Raw genomic sequence first — 20,790 nt, forward strand, 5'->3', positions numbered from 1 at the left:
ACAGTGGCATTACCTTCTTCCTAGGGAGTGTGATGTCATGCTTGGGAGCAACGAACGATCTCTCTAGCAGGTTAACTGATTGGGCGGCATTATTCCCACGAGTCATGACCCTCCAAACAGCGTTCAAGAAGGCAAAGTGTTTGTTTTACGTGGGCAGTATGGTTGCAAAGCTGAACCTTAAAGGAATGTCCAGAAGGGCACCACCAGGAGTGGAGCCTACGGTTAAATTCGACTCCACCTGGGAAACCTCAACCATGCCAGCTACAGAACAGATGCACACATTGCAAGCTTAATTCCGTTAACGAACGAGACTCCGTCATGCCCCGCGATCCGAGTCCGGCTTACTAGAGGGACACGTGAGGCTCTGGCACATGAGATTGGCCAATAACTGGTGTGTCATGCCATTACATATCCGTGGCTGCATGTGCGCTACACTGAAAAGGCCAGCGTTTGTCGCTTACAGGTGCAGATAACCCGCTGAACGTTAGTGATGGGGATCACTGATGACAATTATTACCCGCGAACAATGATTTCCCAGTAAGTGCAGGTCAACCGCAGTTCCGGAATTAGGCCTAACCGTCATTCCTGAAAAAATGAAAAACTTACGTGTGCAAACCACAGGTGCTGTAGCTTGCTTAACAGCTCGCCAGCCGTTCTCACGCCCAGTATGGATTGCACGTGATTGCACAAAGGTTAGAAAGGGTACCGTATCCCCGGATAACATGTATGGATAGCGTACACATTCAAAATATATGTCTGTACATCAGAAGGCAGGCTCAGACGGTGTTAGGCCCAGTATGGATTGCACGTGATTGCACAAAGGTTAGAAAGGGTACCGTATCCCCGGATAACATGTATGGATAGCGTACACATTCAAAATATATGTCTATACATCAGGAGGCAGGCTCAGACGGTGTTAGGCCCAGTATGGATTGCACAAAGGTTAGAAAGGGTACCGTATCCCCGGATAACATGTATAGATAGCGTACACATTCAAAATATATGTCTATACATCAGGAGGCAGGCTCAGACGGTGTTAGGCCCAGTATGGATTGCACGTGATTGCACAAAGGTTAGAAAGGGTACCGTATCCCTGGATAACATGTATGGATAGAGTACACATTCAAAATATATGTCTGTACATCAGGAGGCAGGCTCAGACGGTGTTAGGCCCAGTATGGATTGCACGTGATTGCACAAAGGTTAGAAAGGGTACCGTATCCCCGGATAACATGTATGGATAGCGTACACATTCAAAATATATGTCTCAGGAGGCAGGCTCAGACGGTGTCAGGCACAGTATGGATTTGACGGCCCAGATTACACAGCGGAGGAGCAGGGAGAGGTAAAGATTGCAAATGCTGGGGCCCTGCCCAAGCAAGGGGGGCCCACTCGTGGGCGTCGGTACTGGCACTGGGCCCCTCATAGTACGGCGGTGTGTCTGACGGCTGGTGTGCACCACCACCGTCAGAGACACTTGATTGCACTATGAGGGACCCTGTGCCAGTGCCCGCGCCCAAGAGTCGGCCTACCCACCTGTCCAGGGCAACGGCACTCGCACGGTGTCGTGCGCTAGGTGGTGACCCCGGCCATGGGGGGGGGGGGGGCAGCACAGTTAGGGAGTTTTAGAAAGTGGCATATGTTGATGTTGGACATTCAGCTGATGCAAAAGGCGAAATAGGTGAAGTCCCAGGAAGAGGTGGACCAAAGCAAGCCATTTTTCTGTCACCCTATGTGTCATCAGGGGAAGGTGGGACAAAATCCTTGGAAACCCATGCATGGTTCATTTTATTGAAGGTTAGATCATCCACATTTTGGGTTGACAGACGGGTCCTTTTTTCTGTCAGGATTGATCCAGCTGCACTGAAGACTCTTTCCGATAGCACACTTGCAGCTGGGCAAGCGAGCTCCTGTAAGGCATATTGGGCCAATTCAGGCTAGGTGTACAGTTTAGCGGCCCAATAGTCAAAGGGGAATGACCTGTGTGGGAGAACATCGATATGGGAGGAAAAGTAGTTTGTAACCATAGTTGACAACTGCTGTCTCCTGTCACTTTCCATCGATGCAGTATTACCAGTTGTGTGAGCGGTATTTGAAAAATCAGTCCACAACATTGTCATGAAACCCCTGTCTCCAACGCCACTTCTGCTATGTGCACCACGAACACCTCTGCCAAGCTGCCCCAGGCCCGTACGGCTCGTGTGAGAACCATCACCACTGCTGTGTGCTGGGAATGCCTCAAGCAACCGATTTACCAGAGTTGCTTGTTTATTAGCCAATATTAGGTCAAGGTTCTCCTGTGGCATGATGTTTTGTAATTTGCCTTTATAGCGTGGATCCAGGATGCTGGCCAACCAGTAGTCGTCATCGTTCATCATTTTGGCAATGCGGGGGTCCCTTTTTAGGATCTGCAAGGCATAATCTGACATGTGGGCCAATGTTCCCGGTGTCAATGATGCACTGCGAGTGCTGGGTGGAGGAGCACTTTCTGGCAAATCCACATCCCTCCAGTCACGCACAAACCCTGTACCAGACCTTGCCACGCCAACATTTTCACTTGCCCCACGAGATGCATCCTCCTCCCCTAAGTAATCATCCCCATCATCCTCCTCCTCCTCCTCTTCTTCCTCCACCTCGTCCAGGAGAGGTCCCTGAGCAGACAATGGCTGAATGTCATCAAGGATTCCCTCCTCCTCTTCCTCCTCATCAACATAGGCTGCAGACGCCTGCTCCTTAAGGTGCGTCAAAGTTTGCATGAGCAGACGCATAAGTGGGATGCTCATGCTTAGGATGGCGTCGTCTGCGCTTACCAGCCGTGTGCATTCCTCAAAACACTGAAGGACTTTACAGAGGTCTTTCAGCTTCGACCACTGCACACCTGTCAACTCCATGTCTGCTCTCAAAGTGCCTGGCCGTGTATCCTCCCACAAATGCATTATGGCCTGCCTCTGCTCGCACAGCCGCTCCACCATGTGCAGGGTGGAGTTCCACCTTGTTGCAATGTCGATAATGAGGCGGTGGTTGGGAAGGTGGAGCAATCGCTGCAGCTTCTGCATACGAACGGAGTGTACAGGAGACCGGCGGATGTGCGCGCACAGTCTTCGCACCTTCTGGAGCAGGGCTGTTAACTCCGGATAATTTTTGAGTAAGCACTGCACCACCAGGTTCAAGGTGTGAGCCAAGCAAGGTATATGGCAGAGTTTTGAAAGGGCTATGGCTGCCACAAAATTACGGCCGTTATCACTAACTACCTTGCCTGCCTCAAGATGAACACTGCCCAGCCATGACTCAGTTTGTCGCTTCAAGTACTCGGCCAGCACCTCGGCGGTGTGTCTGTTGCCCAAACACATCATCTGCAACACAGCCTGCTGACGCTTTCCACTAGCTGCTCGATAGGGGGACACATCGTGTGCAACAGTGGCAGCTGCAGATGGAGTGCTCGTACAACTGCGCTCTGTGGACGAGCTTTCGCTTCTGGAGGAGGAGGAGGAGGAGGAGGAGGGTCGAACGCCTACAGCCAACTGTTTCCTATACCGTGGGCTAGGCAGCACTGTCCCACCACCGCTGTCCCCTGTGGACCCTGCATCCACCACATTAACCCAGTGCGCAGTGATGGACACGTAACGGCCCTGGCCATGCCGACTGGACCATGCATCAGTTGTGAGGTGCACCTTTCCGCTCACTGACTGCTTGAGTGCATGGACAATGCGGTCTTTCACATGATGGTGGAGGGCTGGGATGGCTTTGCGAGAGAAGTGGCGACTGGGTAGGTCATAGCGTGGTACTGCATAGGCCATGAGTTCGCGGAAAGCTGTGCTTTCCACCAACCGAAAGGGCATCATCTCAAACGAGATTAGTTTGGCAATGTGGGCGTTCAAACCCAGTGTACGCGGATGAGAGACTGAGTACTTTCTTGACCTACTCATAGTGTCTGGGAGGGTGAGCTGGACTTGAGAGCTGCATATGGTGGAAGTAGCGGTGGACAGGGCGGACTGAGAGAGGGTTGATGATGGTGATGGAGTTGGTGTTCTTTCTGATGGCCTAGAATCAGTCTTTCGTTGATATAACAGTGGGATTCCCTGACTGCTGTGGCCTTGCAACGACACCTCAACATTTGCTGCTGTGCTAACCGGTGGGCTTACAGTGGGGGAAACAATGTAGCGTTGCTGACTACCTTCGTTGTGATCAGTTGCACATGTGGCACTTGAGGTTTGGTGTTGTGTCCACGCTTGCAAGTGCATGCTGGTTAAATGTCTAAGCATGCAACTGGTATTCAAATTTTTCAGATTTTTCCCTCGGCTAAAGGTCTTTGCGCACTTCTTACAGATAACCTTGGCCTGATCATGAGGATTTTGGTCAAAAAAGTGCCACACTGCACTCTTCCTACTTTGGCAGACATTTTGCGGCCTAGCACGCTGTGATCTTTTGACCCTCTGGACAAGCTGTACAGCAACTCCTTTGATGTTTGGAACCTGTCTTTGGAGTGCTCCGGGCCTGACAGATAACAGCTGTTGCGATGTCGATCTCTGCTGTGGATGCTCCTCATCTGAGCTATTGGAAGCAGCACCCTCTTCCCCCAATGGATGCCAATCTGGGTCAACAACTGGGTCATCCATCACCTCCTCTTCTATGTCATGTGCACCTTCCTCTGTGTCACCGTGTATGGTGGTATAGTGTGCGGGAAGGGGCACCTGAGTCTCATCAGGGTCAGAATCTGGCTCTGTACACTGCGAGGACAATGTAGTGCTCTGAGTGAATGTACCAGCAGAATCATCCATCAGCGGCTGTGCATCAGTGCACTCCATGTCAGATTCATCTTGGCCTGGGTAATTCACCATTTGACTTGATAATCCAGGCATGGTATGTGAAAACAGCTCCATGGAGTAATCAGTAGTATGGCCTGCGTCATCCTTCAATCTTGGTTGGGGTGAAGGACACAAGGAAAGGTGTGGTTCATGAACATGAGCCTCCAATGACGACTCAGTGCTTTTACTTTTTACAACTGAAGAAGAGGAGGCGATAGAGCTGGAGGCTGAGTCAGCAATGTAAGACAAAACATTTTCCTGATGCTCTGGCTTTAAAAGCGGTTTGCCAACTCCTAGAAAACTAAGCGTTCGAGGCCTTATGTAGCCAGACGATGACGCAGGCTCAACACCTCCTGCATTCGGTCCTATTTTGCTCTTGCCACTACCATCAGATCCACCACCAACACCATCATTACCAGCTGCCAACCCCCGCCCAATTCCACGGCCTCTTCCACCAGCCTTCCTCATTTTTGGTAGAAATGTAGACAAAATCCAACAAACTATATAGTAATGTAAAACAAGGTACAAGGTATCTATAGGACAGGGGAGATTTTGAATTTCTGCAGACACTTGTGGACACTGGACACTTTTGGATTGTGTGAGGCCCACTGATATCTGAGCGCTATGTCACAGGCTCGATGGCACAGCTGTGACAAAAGTGACGAGAGGATAAGGGAGATTTTGAATTTCTGCAGACACTTGTGGACACTGGACACTTTTGGATTGTGTGAGGCCCACTGATATCTGAGCACTATATGACAGGCTCGATGGCACAGCTGTGACAAAAGTGACGAGAGGATAAGGGAGATTTTGAATTTCTGCAGACACTTGTGGACACTGGACACTTTTGGATTGTGTGAGGCCCACTGATATCTGAGCGCAATGTCACAGGCTCGATGGCACAGCTGTGACAAAAGTGACGAGAGGATAAGGGAGATTTTGAATTTCTGCACACACTTGTGGACACTGGACACTTTTGGATTGTGTGAGGCCCAATGAATATCTGAGCGCTATGTGACAGGCTCGATGGCACAGCTGTGACCAAAGTGACTAGAGGATAAAGGAGATTTTGAATTTCTGCACACACTTGTGGACACTGGACACTTTTGGATTGTGTGAGGCCCAATGAATATCTGAGCGCTATGTGACAGGCTCGATGGCACAGCTGTGACCAAAGTGACTAGAGGATAAAGGAGATTTTGAATTTCTGCACACACTTGTGGACACTGGACACTTTTGGATTGTGTGAGGCCCAATGAATATCTGAGCGCTATGTGACAGGCTCGATGGCACAGCTGTGACAAAAGTGACGAGAGGATAAGGGAGATTTTGAATTTCTGCAGACACTTGTGGACACTGGACACTTTTGGATTGTGTGAGGCCCACTGATATCTGAGCGCTATGTGACAGGCTCGATGGCACAGCTGTGACCAAAGTGACTAGAGGATAAGGGAGATTTTTAATTTCTGCACACACTTGTGGACACTGGACACTTTTGGATTGTGTGAGGCCCACTGATATCTGAGCGCTATGTCACAGGCTCGATGGCACAGCTGTGACAAAAGTGACGAGAGGATAAGGGAGATTTTGAATTTCTGCAGACACTTGTGGTCACTGGACACTTTTGGATTGTGTGAGGCCCCCTGATATCTGAGCGCTATTTGACAGGCTCGATGGCACAGCTGTGACCAAAGTGACTAAAGGATAAGGGAGATTTTGAATTTCTGCAGACACTTGTGGACACTGGACACTTTTGGATTGTGTGAGGCCCAATGAATATCTGAGCGCTATGTGACAGGCTCGATGGCACAGCTGTGACCAAAGTGACTAGAGGATAAAGGAGATTTTGAATTTCTGCACACACTTGTGGACACTGGACACTTTTGGATTGTGTGAGGCCCAATGAATATCTGAGCGCTATGTGACAGGCTCGATGGCACAGCTGTGACAAAAGTGACGAGAGGATAAGGGAGATTTTGAATTTCTGCAGACACTTGTGGACACTGGACACTTTTGGATTGTGTGAGGCCCACTGATATCTGAGCGCTATGTGACAGGCTCGATGGCACAGCTGTGACCAAAGTGACTAGAGGATAAGGGAGATTTTGAATTTCTGCACACACTTGTGGACACTGGACACTTTTGGATTGTGTGAGGCCCACTGATATCTGAGCGCTATGTCACAGGCTCGATGGCACAGCTGTGACAAAAGTGACGAGAGGATAAGGGAGATTTTGAATTTCTGCAGACACTTGTGGACACTGGACACTTTTGGATTGTGTGAGGCCCACTGATATCTGAGCGCTATGTCACAGGCTCGATGGCACAGCTGTGACAAAAGTGACGAGAGGATAAGGGAGATTTTGAATTTCTGCACACACTTGTGGACACTGGACACTTTTGGATTGTGTGAGGCCCAATGAATATCTGAGCGCTATGTGACAGGCTCGATGGCACAGCTGTGACCAAAGTGACTAGAGGATAAGGGAGATTTTGAATTTCTGCAGACACTTGTGGACACTGGACACTTTTGGATTGTGTGAGGCCCAATGAATATCTGAGCGCTATGTGACAGGCTCGATGGCGCAGCTGTGACCAAAGTGACTAGAGGATAAAGGAGATTTTGAATTTCTGCACACACTTGTGGACACTGGACACTTTTGGATTGTGTGAGGCCCACTGATATCTGAGCGCTATGTGACAGGCTCGATGGCACAGCTGTGACAAAAGTGACGAGAGGATAAGGGAGATTTTGAATTTCTGCACACACTTGTGGACACTGGACACTTTTGGATTGTGTGAGGCCCAATGAATATCTGAGCGCTATGTGACAGGCTCGATGGCACAGCTGTGACCAAAGTGACTAGAGGATAAGGGAGATTTTGAATTTCTGCACACACTTGTGGACACTGGACACTTTTGGATTGTGTGAGGCCCACTGATATCTGAGCGCTATGTCACAGGCTCGATGGCACAGCTGTGACAAAAGTGATTAGAGGATAAGGGAGATAAAAAAGCAGTTTGCAGATCAGTGGGTAAACAGCAATGCCAGCCTGTCAGGAAGCCTTAAAAGGCAGCCCAACAACCAACACCACTGATACACCACAATATAGCCTCCCCTTGCACTGCACACACAGTGACTGGTGTGTTGTGCAGGCCAAATCGCTAGCAGCAGAAGCAGTTTTTTTTTCTTCTCAGCAGGACAAAAAAAAAAATGGGATTGCTTTTAAAAAAGCAGTTTGCGGAGCAGTGGGTAAACAGCAATGCAGGAATGTCAGGAAGCCTTAGAAGGCAGCCCAACAACCAACACCACTGATACACCACTATATAGTCTCCCCTTGCAATGCACACAGTGACTGGTGTGTTGTACAGGCCAAATCGCTAGCAGCAGAAGCAGTTTTTTTGTCTTCTCAGCAGGACAAAAAAAAAAAATTGGGATTGCTTTTAAAAAAGCAGTTTGCGGAGCAGTGGGTAAACAGCAATGCAGGAATGTCAGGAAGCCTTAGAAGGCAGCCCAACAACCAACACCACTGATACACCACTATATAGCCTCCCCTTGCACTGCACACACAGTGACTAGTGTGTTGTACAGGCCAAATCGCTAGCAGCAGAAGCAGTTTTTTTTTTCTTCTCAGCAGGACAAAAAAAAAAAATTGGGATTGCTTTTAAAAAAAGCAGTTTGCGGAGCAGTGGGTAAACAGCAATGCAGGAATGTCAGGAAGCCTTAGAAGGCAGCCCAACAACCAACACCACTGATACACCACTATATAGCCTCCCCTTGCACTGCACACACAGTGACTGGTGTGTTGTACAGGCCAAATCGCTAGCAGCAGAAGCAGTTTTTTTGTCTTCTTCCCTGCCTAACGCTCTCCCTACAGAATCAGCAGCAACCTCTCCCTATACAGAGATCGGCAGAAGTAAGATGGCGGTCGGCGTGCACGCCCTTTTATACCCCCTGTGACGCCCACCAAAGCAAGCCAATCACTTGCATGCCCTTCTGAAAGATGGTGGTGACCCCTGCCTATGTCATCACGTTGCCCACAGTGTCCGTGGATCCTGATTGGCTGAAAAAGAGCGCTAAACAAACTTTTGAAAAGCGACTTTGGCGCGTAAGTCGCCGACCTCGTGGCCGACCTCATCCTAGGGTCGGGTTTCGTTTCATGAAACCCGACTTTGCCAAAAGTCGGCGACTTTTGAAATTTTTCGACCCGTTTCGCTCAAATCTATTTATGTGATTCGTGACGCCACCTGTGGTGTTCGGCAAGGAAGATGTTAAGCCGACGCTTCAGACAGATTCTCTGGGACAGATGGTGTAGTGCAGCAGTGATGTTATAGCCCTCCACAGGCAGGGATGTAGTCCCAGGGCAGTGTAGGTGAAATGACACTTAGATGGTGTAGTGTCGGGCGCAAGGGATGTAGCAGTGCTGAATGGGTTGGCGTAGGAATAAGTGGAGGACACCAGGGCATGCAGTTCCAAAGCTTTACTCACAGTCTGTTGCAGGTACAGGTGCCCGCATCCGTGCCATGTCCTCCGGGTCAGGAGCTCAGCCATCTTCCAGGCAAGATGAAGTACTCCTTTCCAACACTCCGCCAACATATGTGCCTTTTCTGAACGTCTCCCTCTTAGCGCCTTTGAGTGAAGTACTCACAGTACTGAGTTACACTGGAGTTTCTCCTGTCAGATGTTCCTATGAACTCTACTTGTACGGCAGACAGCTGTAGCCTACTTCGGGGACTCCTTCTACCTAGTCCCGGCTCACTATCATTGCTGTTGTGCCCCCAAGTCTTGTGTGGGAATAAAGTGGTCACTACTTCTATTCCTCCGGTGTCTGCTGCAGGACCATTAGTATCCATACAACCTCGGGGACCGGGCCCCGTCCTTGCGCTTAGAACTTGGGAAGGGTTCTCCTCTAACCCTGGTCCTTGTTCTCTTATTCTCCTCACGTTCCGTACTAATCCTTTCCTTCTTATGGAGAGTCAGGCTTTCCTTCAATGTTCCTTTCTTGTGCCAGCGGACCCAGATCACTGAGGTCGGCTGCAGCACTTCCTGCCTCCATCCCACTCTGGGGATCTCCTTTCACAGACTCCTGTGACTAACTACTCACTGACTGACTGAAAACCTATCCTCTTCCTGCTCTTTTAGTGCAAACTCAGCTCCACCTACCTCCCAGCATGTTTCGTGTTCCAAGCAGGGAGCCACCAAGGGGTGCTATGCTACACTCCAAGCAGGGAGCCGCCGAAGTTGCTCTGCTACTCTACTTTGTGGTGTGGGGTGCAGTTGTTGGAGTGTGGTCAGGTGTATCCACCTTACCTGGATAGTGGGGTACCACACCTCAGGAGGAGGTGCAGTACCTCTGTGGCGACTGAACCCTCAGGGCTCCACATACACAGCATCTGATCCAGAGAGACAGGAAAGCAGAACCGGAGTTCGGAGTAACCATTTGGTAAGGAACCAGTTAACAGGGTGAATGAATGCTGTACGGCTGGTAGACAGTAAAGGCAGGTATAAGTAGGAACATTTCAACAACAGGTACAGCAGAATGGATAGGACTCAGTTCAGACAGGAACAGATTTAGGAAGAACTAGGTCACTGGCAGGAGAGATGCAGGACTGCAGGTGTGAACAGACAATGAATTATAAATGCAGACAGACAACGAACCACAGATGCAGGCAGACAAGGAACCGCATGTACAAGCAAACAAGGAACCACAGGTGCGGATAGACAAGCAACCACAGGTCCAGACAGACATGGAACTGCAGGTGCAGACAGGCATGTGACCACAGGTGTGGACAGGCAGGGAACTGCAGATGTGGACAAGCAGCGAACCGCAGGTGCGGACAGGCATGGATCTCCGGGTGTGGGCAAGCAGGGAACTGCAGGTATGGACAGGCAAGGAATCACAGGCTCAGACAGCACAGACAGAACCAGGTATACACAGGACAAATAAACTCATAGGAACACATGTGAGGGGAGCCAGGGCCGTAGTCGTGGCTGACAAAGATTGCTCAAATACGCCCTGGTCTCCTGCCACATGCACACAATGTCCCCTTTGCGGCATAACTTTCTTAACGTTTTCTTATCCATACGGGTCCTCTCTGATATGCGGAGGTTTGCTTCCTGCAGGAATCATACAAAGAGAGACGGAGTGCAGTTCCAACTTAACATAAACAACTTTTCTTGGTTCCATTCTCAGTACGTCCAGATCAGTCACAGTTACATCACAGGGATCATCACAGAGTACATTCTTTGCCTTCCCTGTGCGTTTCATCACTTCTTCCAGAATGCTCCAGGGTCGTATCGACTCGTCCGGTACCGCAGCGTTCCTTTGGGTCATCCTAACTATCTTCAGGAGTTCCCTCGTCTGTTTCTCCCCAGACAAAAGGGCATCAGCCCATGTAGTTAGCTGCTGCATATTGGAGCTGCCCTGCATTCTTCCACTGCTGTGACCTTCTGCTACCAGGCTCTGGATGACTGGGCTCCTTTCTTAACTTTACAGCGTCCACCTGCCCTGTCCAGACTCCCAGGCCCTACTGACTAGAAAATAGGAAATCCTACAACTTACCCACAGTTGGCCCCTCCTAAAATAACTGTTACTTATCCTATCTTAGGTTTGCTAAAATGCCCCGCTCTAGTGGGCTAACTCCATCACTACGCTGTCCCTGAACAAGAATATATTATACACATAGCAGCATTCAGATACATGACAGTATATACAAAGCAAAACTTTCAACATTTACCAACTTTTAAACCGGGACATGTTTGAGGCTTAAAACAGTCTTTGTAACCCCTTACACACACACACAGTACAGACAGGGCCAGGTTCACATAGGACAAGTACATCTTCACACAGAATAAACACAAGGACAGGTACACACAGGACAAACAGGCTTAGAATCACACAGGATAGACAAGATACTTAAAATGAAGTAGCAAGTGTAAACACAGATCAGTAATGTTGCTCAGGAACAGCAGATTAGAGATATGTATGTGACGGACTCAGCTCCTGCTGAGCCCATTTTTTGAGTGGACCCTCTGGGTCATGGCACCCACCCACCGAGGGCGAGCTTACCTTGTAAGAATCCACCCCCTATACAGGGAGTGTCAGGGGCAAGACCAAGGGGGTGAGCCACCACGACTGCTGGAACCAGACGGCCGGCTCAGGGGACACTAGACGAGTGTCTGACGACAAGGACAAGCAGGACGCAAGACGAGACAATACGTAGGTGCAAGGTAACTTCATTAGGATAACTCAGGATCACATACAGTGTAAACAAGCAAAACGTGCAAGGTGCGCGTGGGCACACCAAGGTCCATAGCATGGTACGTGCCAGGTGGCACGCCTAGGTACAGGTAACAGCACGATGGCATCGGACTCCGGACTGCTGGCAACGATCGACATCATCAAGGCATCAGGCTGCGGACATCAGCTCCGGACGTCAGGCCGCAGTCATCCAGCTCATGATCTCTGGCAGCGATCGGCAGGTTCCGGGCATCCGGCAGGCAAACCAGGTTCCAGGCAAGGAGGCACGACAGATATCCGGGCATGGTGCGTGATAGGGAACACGCCGAGGTCCAAGGCTAGGAGCGTGTGTAGGGGACACGCCAGGGTTCAAAGCTAAGTGCAAGGCTAGGTGCGTGTGTAGGGGACACGCCAGGGTTCAATGCTAAGTGCAAGGCAAGGTGTGTGTGTAGGGGACAAGCCAGGGTTCAAGGCTAGGTGCGCGTGTAGGGGACACGCCAGGGTTCACAGACGAGACAGGGTGCGTGTGTGGAGACACGCCAAGGCATGAGACAGAGTGCGAGTGTAGACACACGCCAAGGCACAAGGTACGAGACAGAGTGCGGGTGTAGAGACACGCCAAGGCACAAGGTACGAGACAGAGTCCTGAGCGTGCAAAGGGCACGCCAGGGTCAGGCGAGGCAGAGTCCTGCGCGTGCAGAGAGGCACGCCAGGAACAGGGTTCAAGGACCAGGCAAGACAGGAATCAGAGCAGAGCAAAGTTAACAAAGAGTTGTGCAAGAGTAGCACGAAAAGGCACAGTGCGAGAACCAGCGTGAGTGCAAGGGAGCACGGAGACCACGGCTGGGAGCGCCGGCAGGTGGTACTGACGATGGCAGTTGCAGGCGGGCACGACTAGAGGCGGCACCGCCGCAGGGCCACGCAGCCAGACCACTATAGCACTGGACGGGGCATGGCTGAGGCACACAGGCGAGCACGGCTAGAGGCGGCACGGCTGAGGCACACCAGGCAGGCACAGACGACCAGGCACGTGCAAGGAGGCACGGAGCCACAAGGCAGGGCTAGGCAAAGACACAGGACAGAGACACGTACAGACAGTACGGCAAAGCCTAGTGCGAAAAGTGCAAGGGCGCACGAAACATCAGGGACAATACAAAGAACAAGGCAGAGACCTGCGCATGCAAAGAGCATGCCAGGAACAGGGACAGTCTAGCAGCGGAGCATAGGCCGAAGCCCAGAGCCGGGCCAAGGCAGGGCGTTGGGACTAGACAAGGTACACAGGCGAGGCAGAATCCTGCGCATGCAGAGAGGCACGCCAGGGACAGGCGAGGCAGAGTCCTGCGCATGCAGAGAGGCACGCCAGGGACAGGCGAGGCAGAGTCCTGCTCGTGCAGAGAGGCACGCCAGGGACAGGCGAGGCAGAGTCCTGCTCGTGCAGAGAGGCGCGCCAGGGACAGGCGAGGCAGAGTCCTGCGCGTGCAGAGAGGCACGCCAGGGACAGAGACATGGAACAGAAGCAGACAAGAACTACAAGGCAAAGCAGAGCAGGGACAGAACATGGCACGAAGGACAACACAAGACATGGCACAAGACAAGAGACGGAATACAAGCACGGAGCGTGTGCAGAGATGCACGACAGAGCAGAGTGCAAGGGCACAGAATAGAGGGAGCACCCCACAGACCAAGCAGCCATGCAGGGACAATACTCAGGCCCAGAGCATAGGAAGGGGCGGCCTGATATAGGGCATAGCACCTCCTCCTCCAGGTCAGGACCAGGGGAGCACTTCCGGGTTCAGATCCACAGGATAACAGAGCACAGTCACATGATCAGAGTTCCAGACATGACGAGACGACTGCAGATCCAGTGCTGAAACCTAGACAGGTCACATGATCAGAGTTCTAGACATGGCGAGATGATTGCAGAACCAGACAGTGCAGGATCCAGGCAGGAACACATGATCAGGAATCCTAGACATGACGAGAAGATCACAGAAGGCAGAGCAGAAACGCAGGCATCCTGCAGCTCAGACATGAGGTGAGTGTGCACACTGCTCTAGCGAACATGCAGGACAGCAGACAAGATATGCACATGCACATCGCTCCAGGAGTTCTTGAGACAAAACAGACATGGCAGACATGACAAACATGACAAACATGGCGGACATGACAGTACCCCCCTCCTTAGGCCCCCTCTTACCGGGGCTGGAAAGAAGAAAAAAAAAAAAAATTCTTCGGCAGAAACCAGAGTTAAGTACAAACCACCCAACAATGTTGATCCGACATCTGAAACGGACACCTGCATCGGTCAAGACACAGGAGCCGCTGACGAGACACGAAGATCCAGTGGGGAGGACTGCGGGTAGACAAGCAAGTCTTCTTACTCTGGCTGCCATCATTTCCAAACGAGTTCAGAGGTCAAAGGCCGGGTCAGATTTACATCAGAAGAGTGGCCGGGGTACCGCCATTTTCGGGAGAGTCCTGGAAACAGAGCATATCAGATTCTACAACAGATGGGTCATCAGACGGGTAGCCGAGGTACCAGCGGAGTCCATGGCCTGAGTATTCTGTGACGGACTCAGCTCCTGCTGAGCCCATTTTTTGAGTGGACCCTCTGGGTCATGGCACCCACCCACCGAGGGCGAGCTTACCTTGTGAGAATCCACCCCCTATACAGGGAGTGTCAGGGGCAAGACCAAGGGGGTGAGCCACCACGACTGCTGGAACCAGACGGCCGGCTCAGGGGACACTAGACGAGTGTCTGACGACAAGGACAAGCAGGAACAAAGACGAGACAAGACGTAGGTGCAAGGTAACTTCATTAGGATAACTCAGGATCACATACAGTGTAAACAAGCAAAACGTGCAAGGTGCGCGCGTGGGCACGCCAAGGTCCATAGCATGGTACGTGCCAGGTGGCATGCCTAGGTACAGGTAACAGCACGATGGCATCGGACTCCGGACTGCTGGCAACAATCGACATCATCAAGGCATCAGGCTGCGGACATCAGCTCCGGACGTCAGGTCGCAGTCATCCAGCTCATGATCTCTGGCAGCGATCGGCAGGTTCCGGGCATCCGGCAGGCAAACCAGGTTCCAGGCAAGGAGGCACGACAGATATCCGGGCATGGTGCGTGATAGGGAACACGCCGAGGTCCAAGGCTAGGTGCGTGTGTAGGGGACACGCCAGGGTTCAAGGCTAGGTGCGCGTGTAGGGGACATGCCAGGGTTCACAGACAAGACAGGGTGCGTGTGTGGAGACACGCCAAGGCATGAGACAGAGTGCGAGTGTAGACACATGCCAAGGCACAAGGTACGAGACAGAGTGCGTGTGTAGAGACACGCCAAGGCACAAGGTACGAGACAGAGTGCGTGTGTAGAGACACGCCAAGGCACAAGGTACGAGACAGAGTCCTGAGCGTGCAAAGGGCACGCCAGGGTCAGGCGAGGCAGAGTCCTGCGCGTGCAGAGAGGCACGCCAGGAACAGGGTTCAAGGACCAGGCAAGACAGGAATCAGAGCAGAGCAAAGTTAACAAAGAGTTGTGCAAGAGTAGCACGAAAAGGCACAGTGCGAGAACCAGCGTGAGTGCAAGGGAGCACGGAGACCACGGCTGGGAGCGCCGGCAGGTGGTACTGACGATGGCAGTTGCAGGCGGGCACGACTAGAGGCGGCACCGCCGCGGGGCCACGCAGCCAGACCACTATAGCACTGGACGGGGCACGGCTGAGGCACACAGGCGAGCACGGCTAGAGGCGGCACGGCTGAGGCACACCAGGCAGGCACAGACGACCAGACACGTGCAAGGAGGCACGGAGCCACAAGGCAGGGCTAGGCAAAGACACAGGACAGAGACACGTACAGACAGTACAGCAAAGCCTAGTGCGAAAAGTGCAAGGGCGCACGAAACATCAGGGACAATACAAAGAACAAGGCAGAGACCTGCGCATGCAAAGAGCATGCCAGGAACAGGGACAGTCTAGCAGCGGAGCGTAGGCCGAAGCCCAGAGCCGGGTGAAGGCAGGGCCTTGGGACTAGACAAGGTACACAGGCGAGGCAGAATCCTGCACGTGCAGAGAGGCACGCCAGGGACAGGCGAGGCAGAGTGCTGCGTGTGCAGACAGGCGAGGCAGAGTCCTGCGCGTGCAGAGAGGCACGCCAGGGACAGGCAAGGCAGAGTCCTGCGCATGCAGAGAGGCACGCCAGAGACAGGCGAGGCAGAGTCCTGCGCGTGCAGAGAGGCACGCCAGAGACAGAGACACGGAACAGAAGCAGACAAGGACTACAAGGCAAAGCAGAGCAGGGACAGAACATGGCACGAAGGACAACACAAGACATGGCACAAGACAAGAGATGGAATACGAGCACGGAGCGTGTGCAGAGATGCACGACAGAGCAGAGTGCAAGGGCACAGAATAGAGGGAGCGCCCCACAGACCAAGCAGCCATGCAGGGACACCACACAATACTCAGGCCCAGAGCATAGGAAGAGGCGGCCTGATATAGGGCATAGCACCTCCTCCTCCAGGTCAGGACCAGGGGACCACTTCCGGGTTCAGATCCACAGGATAACGGAGCACAGTCACATGATCAGAGTTCCAGACATGACGAGAGGACTGCAGATCCAGTGCTGAAACCTAGACAGGTCACATGATCAGAGTTCTAGACATGGCGAGATAATTGCTGAACCAGACAGTGCAGGATCCTAGGAAAGGTCACATGATCAACGTTTCAGACATGACGAGATGATTGCAGAACCAGACAGTGCAGGATCCAGGCAGGAACACATGATCAGGAATCCTAGACATGACGAGAAGATCACAGAAGGCAGAGCAGAAACGCAGGCATCCTGCAGCTTAGACATGAGGTGAGTGTGCACACTGCTCTAGCGAACATGCAGGACAGCAGACAAGATATGCACATGCACATCGCTCCAGGAGTTCTTGAGACAAAACAGACATGGCAGACATGACAAACATGGCGGACATGACAATGTACAGACTCAGACAAAGCTGGATTAGGAAAAAGTACTCCTTCTGACACAGCAGGTTTGGAGGTAGGTTCTGATTCAGACACTGCAGGTGTGGAAGCAGGTACTGATTCAGAGACTGAAAGATTCAGAGACAATCCAGATTCTGACATAACAGGTTAAAGGAAAGATCCAGACTAGGTACCAACAGATTGAGGGATAGGTCCTAATTCAGACATAGCAAATTCATGGAGATAAAGATTCAGAGTTCAAGCCTAGGCCATACAGACCCAGTGAAGCAGGTTGAGACAAGATCAGGTGCAGGTACAGGGGCAGAGTTCAGGCCTAGGCTATACAGGCCCAGGGAGGGTTCGGGTACAGACAGGACCTGACACAATTGACTTAGCAGCTTAAAGACAAGCTAGACACTAAGGTCCTAAATGTTGAACAGACACCTCCCCATAGGGGAGGGTGCCTTATATAACAGGTGCCTCTCAGCTATTGGCTAGGGACATTTCAGAAATGTACGGGCTAACCCTTTAAGAAGCTGGAATTGGGCGCTTAGCGCGTTGCCCTGAGACCTGTGAGGCGTGAGCAAGCACAGGGACCTGGGAGCTGAGGTGGATAGCCACCTCAGGAGTGCGGTCAGGATGGTGGGCAAGTCGGCATCCCTGCTGGGGAGAGAGAAAGAAATGCAGGGATGCTAGTGTTACACAGAGGTCCTGGAAGACGGGGAACAAGTACCAAACAGAACTTTGGAGCAACTAGAAAGTCTTAACAACAAAACACAGTGCATGCCTTGGTAGACCTTATACAGGCCTAGGAAGAAAATCATATGGGAGTGTAAGAGGATGAACTGTGATTAAACCAGGAGAGCACTAGGACCCTGTGGTGTTTGCCCGCTGCAGCTAAGAGCAGGTGCTGCGAGTGCCAGAATTCTGTGTGTGCTGGGGAGTGGGGCCCAGTGTCAGCTGTCTAGAGCTGTAAGGGAAGCTTCCAGAAGCAGAAGAGAGACTGCCCTGAGAGACACTGGGTGTGTGGAGCAGCTTGTGAGAAGCAAAGAGATTGAACGCTGTAAGAGACTTTGTACTGTAACCCTTCATCTTGGGAGCCTGAGACCTTGCTGTGGAACAAAGACTGAGCGTTCCCGAGAGCTATGTGACTGTGGAGTCCCGGTTGTGATGAGCTTAGAAACAATATTGGACAGACATTTTATACAGAAACAGCCGTATTGCTTCTAGGAAAATTCATAAGGTCTGCAGGAGGAGAGACGGCATCTTGAGGCTACAGAACTATAAGTCCCCGGCCTTTGGGCTCAGGACCGGCCGACAAGACGAGGAACCTTGTGTTGCTGCAACTGATTGGCGCCAAAGATTTGGGACTGGCTGCAGCCTATGCAATCTATATACCTGAGAGGAGACTCACAGGTATCCCTAGTTGAAGCGCTTAAGGACCTTGTATTACATTTATATGTATTGTTATTGTAGGTTTGTATAGGTTATACTCAGTGTTCCATTCCAGGGGGTCCCTTGATATCACTACATTCGATTTACAGCTGTTCTCTGAGTATCTGAATTGACCTTTCTGTTAGGTACATTTATTTCAAATGCCTGTGTAATACACTCTTCAGGGAACCTTGGATTGGCATAGTGATTTCAGCTCTGGCTGAGTGAGTGTACTGTATAAGGGTATTCAATTTGCTTCTTCCATATACTAAGTTCTACTTCATCGACTGTTTGAGTAAAGACTCTTTTGGGATTTCGGCCTCAGTCTCGGTTTGTGACCCACTGGATCTTATTCGGACCTCCGGTCATTAGGCACGCCTGCCTACTTCCAAAGACTAACGTGGAAAGCAAGAAAGTTTAGAGGACCGGGGTGAAGGGAGCAAAGCCCAGATTTGGAACAGGTGTGTAACAGTCATATGTTCATGCTCTAAAATCCTCTTCTGACATTGATTCTGCCCTGACAGAAAGATCTTAAAAAAGAGTGAAATGACACTGTACGGCTATCAGTTTGTATATCTATGACACTTTTAAAATCTTGCCGGACATCCTATTCTTCAGCTACTTACTGCTGGGCTCCACTCTTTTGGCAAGTGTTTCCCACAAGATTTAGCAGGGGGTATTGTGCCAATTCAGAAAAATACAACATTTGTAAAGACAGGCTGTGATGTTTGATGAGATGGTCTGATGTGATCTTAGGCTTGTGTGCATATGGAGACCCTCTTCATGATGATCCCTGTGCACAAGATATCTTTTCAGCACTCAGTGGTCCCCATTCAGACATTTAGGGCCTCTTTCAGACACCTGTGATTTTTATTGTACATTGACCGCTGTCGATCAGTGTTTTGGATTTGAGTCTCATCAGTGTTTGATCAGTGTCCGTTTTAGGCTACTTTCACGCTAGCGTCGTGTGACGTACGTGGCAATGCGCCGTTTTGGAGAAAAAACGCATCCTGCAAAGTTGCCTGTGTAGGGTCCTAGCAGGTTCCCAGGATGCAGTGACGAGACACGAGACTGAGTGTGGTTTGTGGAATAAACTTTTATAAAACTGTAGCTGCGGGGCTATATTGAGCTAACAACAAATGTAAACAACAATCAGTCCACGCAGGGACTCAACAATCCTAATACTTTTCTTATGGTGCATGCGACTAACCCGGTTTGCCCGGTTGCTATAGGCCAAGTATGACCAAACTGGGGGGTCCTTATCTCATATAGTACACTTATCTTTCCAGGGGTCTGTCCGGATCACAGGCGTGGCCGCATAGAGATCGCTGATGCGGCTGCCTTGACGCCTCGATTTTCCGGGGTGAAACTGGGCTCGACAGACCCTTGAAAAAGCGATGCCGGTGGAGCACAACAGGCCCCGAAGAAACGATGACGGTGGGGCGCAACAGGCCCTGAAGAAAGCGATGACGGTGGGGCGCAACAGGCCCTGAAGAAAACGATGATGGTGGGGCGCAGCAGGCCCTGAAGAAAACGATGACGGTGGGGCGCAACAGGCCCTGAAGAAACGATGACGGTGGGGCGCAACAGGCCCTGAAGAAAACGATGACGGTGGGGCGCAACAGGCCCTGAAGAAATGATGATGGTGGGGCGCAACAGGCCCTGAAGAAACTGTGCCGATGGGCGCAACAGGCGTCCCCTTGCGACTCTCGTCTCACAGCAGAGTCATGACGCAGTCTCTAAATATAACCGTTCACCAACCTCTGCTCAGGGTCCCTTAGCAAACCAGACGGGGACCCCTACTGCCGCCTGTAGTGAGGTGGCGCCCCCTGGGGCCGGTGATGACAGGGCCGCAGCTGTGGGAGAAGGCAGGGGGGCAGTGTCCTGACCGCTGTAAAGGAATGGTCTCTAGTCGCAGTGGTCAGTGGAGGTCGTGGACTTGTCACAGCAGGGAGGGAAACAGCAGGGGCGGCTGTATGCGACCGTATGAGGGGAGTGGCCGCCGGTGCCAGGCTCTCACGTGTCACTAGTCGGTAAGTCCACAGCTTTCCTTTCACAGGGCCCTGTCAGTCTCTCCACAACACACCTTTCGCTCCCTCGGTCCTCTCTGTCTCACCTGACTTCTTGTCTGTTGTCTGGCTCTCTCTCAACTGCCACTTCAGCGCGCCCCCTGCTCCTGTTAAGCTTACCCTGCCCCGTTTCCCTGATGACTTCAGTCAAGTCTTCTCTTCCACTGTCCTCCCAGCATCGCTCCCCCAGGAACCCCGTCAGCGGTCCCCCAGGCACCCGCCCCCCAACTGTCCGGGAGTCCTCCTCCCCACACTCCCCCACCCTG

Source organism: Dendrobates tinctorius, unplaced genomic scaffold, assembly GCF_039654945.1.
Source record: "Dendrobates tinctorius isolate UK_male_01 unplaced genomic scaffold, ASM3965494v1 ptg000022l, whole genome shotgun sequence".
Lineage (NCBI taxonomy): Eukaryota > Metazoa > Chordata > Amphibia > Anura > Dendrobatidae > Dendrobates > Dendrobates tinctorius.